At 45.4% G+C, this 12475-nt stretch overlaps 1 protein-coding gene across 1 annotated transcript in view; it reads right to left on the reverse strand.

Moving 5' to 3' along the window:
• The window catches only part of FOXD1 (forkhead box D1), a 138570-nt gene that overhangs the window by 50565 nt on the left and 75530 nt on the right, over positions 1-12475 (reverse strand). Inside the window, exons 4-5 of the transcript XR_014838044.1 lie at positions 11132-11213; positions 6770-6973 (exon numbers count right to left, since the gene is read on the reverse strand). The gene's annotated coding sequence lies outside the window, so the exon portion shown is untranslated. The remainder of the gene's footprint in view (positions 1-6769; positions 6974-11131; positions 11214-12475) is intronic.

The raw sequence follows: 12475 nt of genomic DNA on the forward strand, positions 1-12475 counted from the left end.
TTCCTAGTCAGATTCGTTAACCACTGAGCCACAGCAGGAACACCAAGATTTTGTAAAGTACAGTATGATGTCTTAGGTCAGGCTGTTGTAACAAACTACCATAGCCTGGAGGACTTAGAAACAACAACAATTTATTCCTCACAGTTCTAAAAGCACGAAGCCCAGGGTCAGGGTTCCAGCAGGGTTGGGTTCAGAGAGAGCTCTCGGCCGGGGGCAGACAGCAGTTTTTCCTTTGTGTCCTCACAGGGCAGGAGGCAGGAGGGAGCTCTCCGGGGTCTGTTCCGAAAGGACATCAGTCCCATTCACCAGGGCTCCGTTCTCAGGACCTAGTCACCTCCCAAAAGTTCCACCTCCAAATGCCATCACATTGAGGATTAAGGTTCGATATATGAATTTTGGAAAGACCCAAACACTCAGTCTATAGCACCTAGAAACTTTATTCATTGACTTTTTAAGGTCTTTGTGTTCTATGGTGAGAATCAGAGAATGACTAGGCTGGATCCCCACTAACACCTCATGCCTTGGTGCATCTCATACCCAGATTTTTCCTTCTGAGACAAGAGGGATTTAATGATGCTCAATCTGCTAAACTCCACCTTCCAGAAGAAGACACACTCTGACGCTTCTGAACTATTATGATGCTCTGTGCCTTTCTCTTCATTCCTTCTGTCAAGTTCTACCCTGGCCAAAGAGCCAGAAGAGAAGGCACACTTTCTTCTTCTCTAAGTTTGTCTTCCTCTGACCTCTCAGGCTCTTTGATGTTCCTCTTGTCTAATAAAACTTGTAGGTACTGTTGCAGTAATTCAGATGGATGTTCATTCTACAAGTGCAGATGCTCAGGAAACTCACAGGAGGATGACGAAGGCTGTTTCTTTGTTGTCATGGGTAAAAGGCTGAAATGCTGTTTCTAGAGTTAGTTAAAATGCAAAAAAAAAAAAAAGAGAGAGAGAGAGAGAGAGAGTCATCCCAAACTAGGTATTAGGTAGCCATCTGGAGAGAAATGTGTCTTAACCTGCACCTTGAACCTGTGCAGACCCAGCCTAGGTGGCTCATGATGATGGCAGGTGAGAAGGCCCTACATCTGCTCATAGGAGGATCATTTCCACCACTGTTTTTCTTTTTTCCTTTTTTTGTCTTTTTAGGGCTGCGCCCATGGCATATAAACATTCCCCGGCTGGGGGTCGAATCGGAGCTGTAGCCGCCGGCCTACACTATAGCCACAGCAATGCGGAATCCGAGCTACATCTGCGACACCAGATCCTTAACCCGCTGAGAGAGGCCAGGAATCAAACCCGCAACCTCATGGTTCCTAGTTGGATTCGTTTCCACTGCGCTGAGATGGGAACTCCCCCACCACTGGTTTTCAACGCCTGACTTTATGTGGTAGGCACTCAGATGAGAGAAGGGATGTGAAAATGAATAAGATGCAGTTCTTGTCCTCAAGGAATTTGTAATACTAACAGAAATATGTGAGGGAACGTGATGCGTTGGGCAAAAGAGAAAAGTTGAAGGTTATGAGGGAAGAGGAAGGACAGCAGCCAGCGGGGGCAGAGAGCGCTTTGCTTGCTGAGTGCTCCGAGGCTCGGAGGTCAGCAAACCACTGTGCAGCTACTCTCTCTGTGTGGACCACTGCGGTGGGAGGGGAAAGAGGAGAACAGTTCTTGGACCTAATGAGACCACTTGGGCCTTACTCTGTGGCCTTAAACTCAGCCCAGTCACCCCTCTCAACACCACTGAGATCACAAACCCTAAATAATCCCAGTGGTGGAACTGTTTGCTTGGGAAACAAAAAGATGTTAGCAGCTTCTTTCAGAAATGCGTATATTTTTATAATTAATCAAATCAAGCTAATTCCTGCAGGAGGCACAGTCCCTTGAATTCTAAGGGCATGGACAACCCCAATTTTTATTTTATTTTATTTTTTGCTTTTTAGGGCCACACCTGCAGCATATGGAGGGTCCCAGGCTAGGGGTCGAATCGGAGCTGCAGCTGCTGGCCTACACCACAGCCACAGCAACATGGGATCCAAGCCAAGTCTGTGACCTACATCACAGCTCACGGCAATGCCAGATCCTTAACCCACTGAGCGTGGCCCAGGATCGAACCTGCGACCTCATGGTTCCTAGTCAGATTTGTTTCCACTGCGCCACAATGGGAACTCCCCCAGTTTTTAAATACATAATAATGGGGCGCTAGAGCGCGGGGGGGTGGGCAGCAGAAGCAGCTATAAAAGGTGCTCCCTCACGGCCCCTATAGCAGGAAGAGTGCAGGGCAGGGCTGGAAGAGGCCACCATAATATACCACAGCCCAGAGGGTTTTCTCCCACCAGATCCTTGGACTTTAGCAAATTTCTCGGATCTTTGTCAAATGCTGTTAAGAATTTCAGTCCCGTAGCCCTGTCTGGAACGAGGTTTGAAGAGGTCAGATCTTGGTCTAGGAGATACTATGACAGTGACTGGCTATTGGTTCATGGCACTGTCTGAAGGACATGTCCTTTCATCCATCACTGTGTCCGGGTAATGTCTGGTGTCCTTCTGGGTCTTTCATCTGAGCGCACTTGCAAAGGTGGACCTTCTTGCCACTGCCCTGAGGTGAGCACCCCTCTCTGAAGAAAGTGGCAGAGTTCTCCCAGAGTCTGAGGGTGAGCTTCCCAAGAAGGGCAGGAATGCAAGCCTTGCCGCGGACTCTGGAAACAACGCTCTCTGGCTCCACCGCCTCCCGCTTGGAAGGCAGGGAAGGCAAAGCAGCACAACAGGAGGCTGTCAATGCTTCAACTGTTAACTAGCGTTTTTCCAAAATGTGTTTCTGGTTAGTTTAAAGAAGGATAAACAAGATTTAATAGCTGGCAATGAATCACATTTTTTTCTCCCTAAATGCTATTTGGATCCACTCAAACGCCTGTCGTTCTACTTTTGTACAAATAAATAAACCTCCTTTTCTTCCGTGCATTTTTCTCTGTCCTGCATTTCCTAAAATACAATTTGTTTGACGGATGAGTTACGCAGTTCTGAGATTTGTTGTTGGCTCTGTAGGCAACTGGGTTGTTTTCTCATCATAATTCAGTGGGACAAGGTTATCACCCCACAAACACTAACACCTCATTTAGAACCAGAAGCACACCCCGACCAGAAGAAAGCAATCGCTAAGGTTCTCCATAGAAGTTGCTGCACATGAAGTTTCCTGGTATGAAAGTCTCTGCTCTGCCCCTTCCCCTTCCTCTCCTATTAGTTATGCTGGATGTACTTTGCGCATACAGACATTCTGAAGTGGAATTACAGACAGAAAGGAAACTCGAGAGGAAGCACAGAAGTGGGCCCGTCATCTGCTTAGGCTTGAGACTTTGGAACCAAGAACCTGACAAACAGGGACAAACCTCACTGCAATCCGAAAGCAAAATGAACCCAGCGAGTATTTTTTTTCCTGCCACATAATCATGGGGTTTTTGTTTTTTTTTTTTAAGGCAAAGACCTGTGAAACAGTTGAACGGAAATGAAAACTACGTATTTTCTGAAGTAATTGTACCCAGATAAAACTGAAATGTTTTCTAAAGAGATTCCAAATCAAGCCAATTTAGAATGTCTTTTAAATAATTGTCTGTTATAATAAAAGATGAGGTGTCTATAAAGATACGTTAAGCATCTTAATTTCCAGGTCTCCTGACTAACGCAGAGCCTCTGTGAGTCTTTCAAATACTCTATCAGTGCATCTCATAATCAGAAATGCTGTCGCCCAGGAAAGGCAGGAAGTTCCAAGAGGAGGGCAAACCCAGAACCCAGAACTGGCCTTTGTTTCTGCTGGTTCTCAGCAGGATGGGTGAGGAATGAAGAGGGAGTTGCCCTGCCATTCCATCTCTCCCCATTCTAATCATCCAAGTTCAAGCACAAAGCCTTGAAGCCATACAGCCAAGTCTGAAGATTATTTCCCCCAAGTGTTTCAGAAGATTTTTTCTGTAACAGTGCTGTTTAAATGTGCCTATTAGTACTTAGTGTGTTGTATTGCAACAATCTGTTTACAAGCCTATAATTATGTCAAGAGTGGGAACCATACCATCTTTGACTCTGCCAGTGTCTAGCACAGAGATAGTAGATAATCTATAAATGATTAAAAGAGTGATTGCATCATCAGAGTTCCTGCTGTGACACGAAGGGATCAGCAGCATCTCTACAGCGTTGGAACGCAGGTTCGATCCCTGGCCTGGCACAGTGGGTTAAGGATTTGGTATTGCCATAGCTGTGGCTATGGCTCGGATCTGATCCTTGGCCCAGTTACTCCATATGCTGCAGGGTGGCCCCAAAAAAAGAAAAGAAAAAGAAAAAAATGTAACAACAACAACAATAAAAAAGAGTGATTACATGATGAAAGAATACCAAATGGCATTGATTAATAATCAATTTCCAAATGTTCATTTATCAGCCATATGTAAAGATATATACAGTTTTAAAAAGTAACACTAAAAGTATGATTTTCATTAAGTTTCATGCAATTTTGCAAATAGCTTATGGGGTTTCATCATTATGTCCACTGGGCCCTGGGGTCCAAGAAACACAAATTGGGAACTATCGGCTCAGGCCAGTGGTTCTCGAACTGAAATGTGCATTAGAATATGTATGACTGAGTCACTTTGCTGTACAGCAGAAATTGGCACAACATTGTCAATAGCTATAATTAAGAAAAAAAAAGAATCACCTCACCTCAAGGGCTTTTACCAACACACTGCTGGGCCCACTTCCAGAAGCTCTGATCCAGTAGGTTTGAAGTAATGCAGATGCTACCCCAGGGACCACACTTTGAGAAACGGGTTTCAGAGAATGAGCAGGGTGGTGAATGGGTTTGTAATCTTGTGCTGACTAAACTGCATGACCCTCGCTAGACTATTCATCCATCTCAAAGTGGCCCATGGAGATGGGGAGAGACAAGGACACCTTATATCCACAGAGTATTTCAAAACACAAGCCCTGGATGGCTTACATGATCCCACCTTTCTCAACCTTCCTCACAGGGACGGAAGCCACAAGTCAGAAAGCAAGTAAACACAGTGGTGCTTAGAAAATCAGAAGTACCATAGAAATGTACTGTTTCATTATCACAAAGATCCTAACGTTATATTGGGCTTTTTCCACTCAGGCCTTCCTGGGTTGGACTTCTTAGCATAGACATACAGATGTTAATTTAAGGGAACAAACCCACTGAGTTAAGAAACATGAAAAGTGGCTGACAAGTGTTATGTGTGGGGGTTTGCATACTGGAGGAATCCACGATTCACTAGGCTGATACAGAAGGACTGGCAGCTATTCAATATCGGTGCAAATATCTCTACCCGCTGATGCCACAACCTCCAGGGTTGTTTCCTGGGGATCTACACACTCATGTAGCCTAGATGCTGGCAGCTCTGACTCTACCATTAATCAGCTTGACATCTGGAACCAACGTGAGGTGCCCCATCTGACGGCCGCAGATGCCTTTACTTTTTAGTTGTCAGCAAGAAAATTATTCACGTGAGGGTGCCACGTCTGCACCACACCGTCTACATGGAGGGCCAAGTGGTGTGTTAAAAAGTAAACTGAATAATCTGAGAGTGTGGGTGAGACAGAAATTTCCCTTGGTAATCTGTCAACTCAAAGCTACCCCAGAAAGGCATTTTGCCTGCAGCAGCAAAAGTATTGCGGTTGAAGAGCCCTGGCTACATTATGTTCTCCATAGCCTTGGATGACACAATTTGCCCATTTATGCAAACAAAAACCTCCTTGACTGAACTCTATAGCAGCAGCAGTAGCTACGTGCAAAACCCTTTAGTACGTATCAGTTTGCTGTGGCCAGGACTGCATTCTTTTTTTTTTTTTTTTTTTTTTTGCCTTTGAGGGCCACACCCACAGCATATGGAAGTTCCCAGGTTAGGGGTCAAATCAGAGCTACGACTGCCAGCCTATATCACAGCCACAGCAACGCCAGATCCTTGAGCAAGGCCAGGGATCGAACCCACGTCCTCATGGATACTAGTTGGATTCGTTTCTGCTGTGCCACGAGGGGAACTCCCAGAACTGCATTCTTGAGTGACGATGGGGAAGACGTCAAAACCTCTCCTTAGGTGAGTCCCAAAGAAGCCTGGGTCCTGCTTGGTGATGGGGAAGCTACTCAGCAGCAGCAGCATGACAGTAGCATGGGACTGAGCTGGTGGGCACAATGTCCATGATGTCCCTTTTTATTTTAGCATCTCACGTATCCTAATATGGAAAATTGAGGCTGAGGACATTGTCCAGAAGAGCAACATGTTGGAAATTGCTCTGTGATACGTGAGGGTGAAGCAGGCGGTAAGGAATCAAACTTCATCTCATCAAAGGAACAAAGCAAATCTGTAGATAACGTTGCAAATCAGCCAGGAGTCAAACGTCTGCCTGGCTTGTCACCCACCATTTTACAGCATTGATTTCTCAAAGCCTAAAAGCATCAAGAACCCAGACCAGAGCGGAAGGGCATCCTGGCCTCCCATGCTCGCTGATTTGATTTTCGTCTCTGAACACATGCAGCCCCATAATTAGAACATTTACCAACCATAAATACAACTTAAACTCTGTACATGTGTGCCTACATGTGTGGAGAACTTGGCTGAGATACGGTTTCAATAAAAACAGTCCTTCTGCGCTGATTAGAATGTGTAAAGAGGAAATCTGTTTACACCACAGTCTACTCGAAACTTGTGTTGGCAGCAACACTCTTGGCTAATAAATGTCAATGGCAAAGCTACATGGAGGGTATGAATTAAACTACTCACAGTCTGGAGATTCAGAGCTCCATCTAAAACAGCACACCCAACCTGTGCTGCCACATCCTGTCCATCGTAAAGGGATGCCGTGAGCCAAGGGCCTGGGAAGCCCAAGCTGCTAACAAAAGGAGCGAGCTCAATGATGCTCCTCCATCTGTCAAGTTCAAGTCCATCCCCAAATGGAAAGGACGTCTTGAAGGAAACCGCAGAGTCCTGCAATGTTTGGGGAAGGTATTAGTATTTATTCTCCATTTCTTCAAATAAGGGTGGTATCATTCTGGATCTATAGTAGCATGAAGAATGAAATGATTGGATTAACAAGAAACCCACAGGGCATTTAACTTTTTATGCTTCCTTTTTCATTTCCTGTAGATTTTCTAAAAATCAGAAATCAAGTACTGAGTCTATCCATGGGTTGCATGGGTTTCATCCCGACCAATAGCAGCCCTGGTCCAATTTATGCAAGACCCTCTGAGGGTCTACAGAACTCAGAGAATGCTTGGTCACACTCAGGAACCAGCAGGAAGAGGGGAAAAACAAGTAGAAGAGCTGAAGGTTGGAAAAAAAAAAAAAATTACAGGTGAAAAATTGTGATTTTTATCCAAGCGTAGAGTGGCGGGTGTGATATGGGCTAGCCTGCTGGGAGGGATGGATGTGTCTCTTCCTGCAGAATTGTTAAAGGGCCATTTTAGGATTATGCTGGAATGTCCGAGGGCACTGCTGAGAGTCACAGCAAAATCTCCAGGTGATCCACAGTCTTCTCCTACAGGTTGGCTGTGGGATAATCTACATTTACTGAGCTGGAGGGAAAGGGGAGGGGCGGCATGCTGACAAAACCAATAATAAAAACAACAGTAATAATATCAACAAATACGTGCTCCCTGCGAGACACTGCTTGAAATACTTTTTTTTTTTTATGTCTTTTTAGGGCCGTACCTGCAGCATATTGAAGTCCCTAGGCTAGGGGGTCAAATCAGAGCTGCAGCTGCTGGCCTAAGCTACAGCCAGAGCAACGCAGGATCCGAGTCACATCTGTGACCTACACCACAGCTCACGGCAACATCGGGTCCTTAACCCGCTGAGCGAGGCCAGGGATTGAACCCGAGTCCTCATGGATACTAGGTGGGTTTGATACTGCTGAGTCACCAGGGGAACTCCTAAATACTTGACATTTATTAACTCATTTAATCATAACAACCATCACCTTAGGGAGTAGGTATTATTACCACCCCCATTTTACAGATGAGGAAACTGAGGCACAGAGGTACAGGAACTCCCCAAAGTCATGCAGTCAGTACGGGGTGAAGGCAGACCCAAGCAGCCCCTCAGAGTGCACTGTGCCAGTTTGAGTCTCTATTGCCTCTCAAAAGTGCCAGGACCCAGGATACCAGGCACCGTTCTAAGCCCTTTGCTTGCATTCACCCAGTGGGTCCTCACTCCAGGGCTGTGGGTTATTATTCTCCCTGTACTGCAAGTGTGGGCCTCTGGCACTGAAAGGCAAGGACAGGTCGCTGGTAAGCAGAGCTCGGGCCAGCAGGCTCCAGAGCCCTTGCTTGTGATCATTGCTTCGAATGCCGCTCTGTGTGGCTGCCAAAAGTCAACTGAACATATTCACGTCCCCTCTACCTGTTCTTCTGCCCCATCACACTTTCTCTCACTCCAGCCTCTGCCATAAGCCCCGTTACGCTTCCAAGTGACCCCGTTTTTATTTGCATGCCCAGCGCTGTCAGATGCAAAAGGCAACTCGGGGGCCAGCTCTTAAGACCAGCTATCCTTCCCTCCTCTGGGCTCCTCGGGCATTCACTCAGATCCGATTCACAATGGTGAAGGCTGTGTGGACCCAAATAAAGACAAAGAGAGCATCCAGGCCATTCTTTCTGATGATTTGGACACAAGGAAAACTCCAGATAGCAGTATAGTCATGTATAGACCACTTTCAGTACGTGACATCCGTGATTTCACGTGGGTTATTTAATTTAATTCTCATAGCAATGCTGAGAAGCAGCCATTGTTGTCTCTCTCATACTAAGAGAAATACTTGGAATTCAAGAAACGCTATGTGACTTAACCAAGATCACGCCTCTAGTGAAAAATCATAGCTGGAACTCAAAATCCATACATCATGATGCTGTGACACAAAAAATAAGCAATTGTTCCTTCAGCCCTTTACAAATAATAACAGCAACCTTTTTAAAAGAGCTCTGCCCTCAGCTCGTGGGCATCAGTGCTGATGGACCCCATGTGTCTATTCGCCCATACAGCCCCAGACGCTGGCAGGACAGGCTCTCTGCGGCTTGATTCCTAGGACCTCTCTTAGATGAGATCAGTCTCCAAACCCCACCCTGCAGTGCATTTCTAGGGAGCTGGAAGCAGCGTGTCCTCCACAAGGGGCCCTCCTCTGTCAAATACCATTCCTCTTGTTCTCCTGAGAGCCCTGGTTAGCTGACCTTTCAGGCACGATGAAAGATAGCTCTTTTTGGTTTATTTTCCCCAGATAGTTGGAGGAATGTTGTTCTGGGCTCATGTTCAGTGGGTTTGTGTTTTTTGTTGCTGTAATGGTGTTTTGCTATAGTGGTATTACCATATTTTGGAAGTTTTCTAAACCCTTGCCCATGCACCCAGGGGTGACTATTAAAATGATGGGGACATTTTTATAAATCACAAAAACAAATAATGTATAAAAGTTCAGTTAATCAAATGGGCAAAGCCCACTCAGCTAAAGGAACAACTGAAAGTGGTTTTCAGAATGTAGAGTCAGCTTCATGCCCCCAAAAGAAGTTCATAGAATAAAAATTCTGTATATTTTAAGGGAAAAAAAATAAGTATCTGTGAATGATATGATACGTGGTAAATGCTGACTTTGATTTTACGTTTTATCTGGGTATCTAGATAGAGGAAATATAAATGGAAAAACTTAAGCATATCTATGTTAGGAATAATTATAATTTTATGTCTTATTTATGTACAATCATTCTTTTACTACAATCAAAACATGCATGAATTTTCTTTCTTCTTGAATTGCTTTTTTAAGTGGCCTTTTGCTCTTTCTCACTCAATACTTACAACCTTTACCGTATCTGAAGGACCACCCGCCTAAGCTCTCATACTCAAAACCTTCTAAGAAACATCAGACACTAGAATTGCTGGGTCATCTGCCAACCTTCCTCCCTCCCCAAATCCACTGCCCCCGTCTACCCTGTCCCATGCTCTGCCAGGAGCATGGCCTCCACTAGCTGAGGCTCACACATGTGATTTTCCAAAGAAGAAGACACATTGCCAAGTGCTCCGTGTGCTAGGTAAGATCTTTATGAACATGTGACTACATTCATGGAGGAAATAAAAATTAATTACTTAATAATTTCGTTAATGGGACATATTCAACTGTGTACAGGTTGACAAACGTCTTTTTTTTTTTGTCCTTTTTTTAGGGCCGCACCCGCAGCATATGGAGGTTTCCAGGAGGGATCTGAGCTGCACCTGCAACCTACACCTGCAACCTACACCACAACTCACAGCAATGCGGGATCCTTCACCCACTGAGGGAGGCCAGGGATCGAACCTGCAACCTCATGGTTCCTAGTCGGATTCGTTTCCGCTGTGGCACAACGGGAACTCCAGGAACTCCAACAAACATCTTTAAATGTGCATTTTGTTTCAGATATTTTAGGGGCAGACAGGGCTTCCGATGGGGAGGGGGAAACGGGGTCATGTGGAAGTGCTAAGCAGTAGCTCACTCCCAGGGCTTCTCCAGGCCCTTTGAGGCTGTGCCCGCAGTGGTGCTGACCCTGCCTGGCCCTAGTCTACTGGCACAGGGGCTGGGTGGATCTGATCACTCATTATAGATGATTATGGTTATAGACCGTGGGCGAGATCTGAAGAAAGCACAGTTTAGACCAATTGGACTTAAATTAGCTATGTTTTAAATGACAGACTCAATGGGCCACATTAATTGGGGGGGGCACCTCTTTTCACAGAGCAATACCATGAGGAGGTGGTTGGTTAGAGACCAAGCCTTCTGCCAACTATAGAACTGATAAGACTATGATCACTTATGAAACATTCAGTTCTCTGTGTGTGTGGTCTGAAAAATCAAACCAGACAGAGCTTATGTTTTGGTGGGGTGTCAGGGGGAGGGGAGAGGGAGGGTAGAATCGAAACGGCAACTGTATCCAGATTTGTTTTTAACTCTCCCAAAGAAATGCACGTGCAGGGACAGAATCAAACAGTTTTCTCAAGCAGAATTATTTTGCTTTCAAACACCAACCAGGTAAAAATGGTCTCAAACATGATTAGAAATGCAGCTGGTGTTCCACTGCGGTCATGCTTTCTAATCACATTCCAAATTTCAAGTACTTTCTGTAAATTACTCACAGGCAATTAAGTCCTTTAGATTCATCCTGTGATGGTGGCAGTCTTGTTGGGCCATGTTTGTCCTAGAACAGCTGCTGAGATCCTAGCAGGGGAAAAAAAGCCACATGATTCTTTAGCACATAATCCAGTTAGTTTACTTTCCTCAGATTACATTTGGGCATCATCTCAATGCAAATAGCAAGGCAAGTAGCTCTGGGTCAACAGCCAGAAATGGAGCTCCCTAACCTCCCCACAGGTAAAGAAGGATCAAGCCTCTGTGGCCCTTTCCTTGCCCCATCACCCCAACACATGCAGACACACACCGTGAATTCCAGCTTGGCTCTGCAGTTGTTGTCCTTGCTCAGTGCAGGAGCAGAAGGGGTCAGAAAAGAAGCACAAAGCTGAGCCAGGACCCATCTGGCTGCTAGCATCCCAACCTCCTCATCTAGTTTTCTCTCCGTCCTGACCTGAACACCACTTGGGTGACTTGCCTGCCTCACTCTGTTCCCTCAGCAATATCGTGTAGACTCTTCCTATTCTATAACAGACACAAATGTCCTAAGGTTTCCAAGTCTCTTCTCCCCAAGCAAGTTAGAGACTCCAAAAGGGCAGGAAATACGTCTGCTCCTTTTGTGCCCTGCGTTATTGCTGGCACAGTGCTAAGCAAATAGCAGTCTCTCCAAAACAAGAGGCTCTTTCGTGTTAAGTTGTCAGTTGTCCTAGATGGGTAACAAGGACAAAAGAAAGCAAACATCGGGATTTGACAATTAGTGAGGCCAAGGCAGCCTCTACTAAGAAACTCTGTTAAACTAAACTTTGTAAAATTGGTTTTCTGAGGCCCTGATATGTGACCACTATACTGTTGAGATAATGCTGCTGTCTTTCTTTCCTCACACTTTGTGGCTATGCTGATCATGAATAGAGTACAATCTTGGAGTTCCCATCATGGCTCAGTGGTCAATGAATACGACTAGGAACCATGAGGTTGTGGGTTCGATCCCTGGCCTTGCTCAGTGGGTTGAGGATCCGGCATTGCCGTGAGCTGTGGTGTAGGTTGCAGACGCAGCTCGGATCCCACATTGCTGTGGCTCTGGTGTAGGCCAGCAGCTACAGCTTCAATTAGACCCCTAGCCTAGGAACCTCCACATGCCTCAGAAGCGGCCCTAGAAATGGCAAAAAGAAAAAGAAAAAAAAAAACCTTAAAATCATTGTTTTTCAGAGCAAACCTTCCAATTAGTCTTCACTAATTGACTAAAACTAGCTTCTACAGCTGGGATCCTTTCACATCCTCTGCGGGCTTGTGTTTAGTAGAAAGTACTGGAAATGCCACAAAATAAAACACTCAAGGAGCTGAAAAGATATATT

The sequence above is a fragment of the Sus scrofa genome, chromosome 2 (assembly GCF_054392235.1).
Source record: "Sus scrofa isolate SSC_HxYL_T2T_F1_AM1 chromosome 2, Sscrofa_HxYL_maternal_Yorkshire_Landrace_v2.0, whole genome shotgun sequence".
Taxonomy (NCBI): Eukaryota; Metazoa; Chordata; class Mammalia; order Artiodactyla; family Suidae; genus Sus; species Sus scrofa.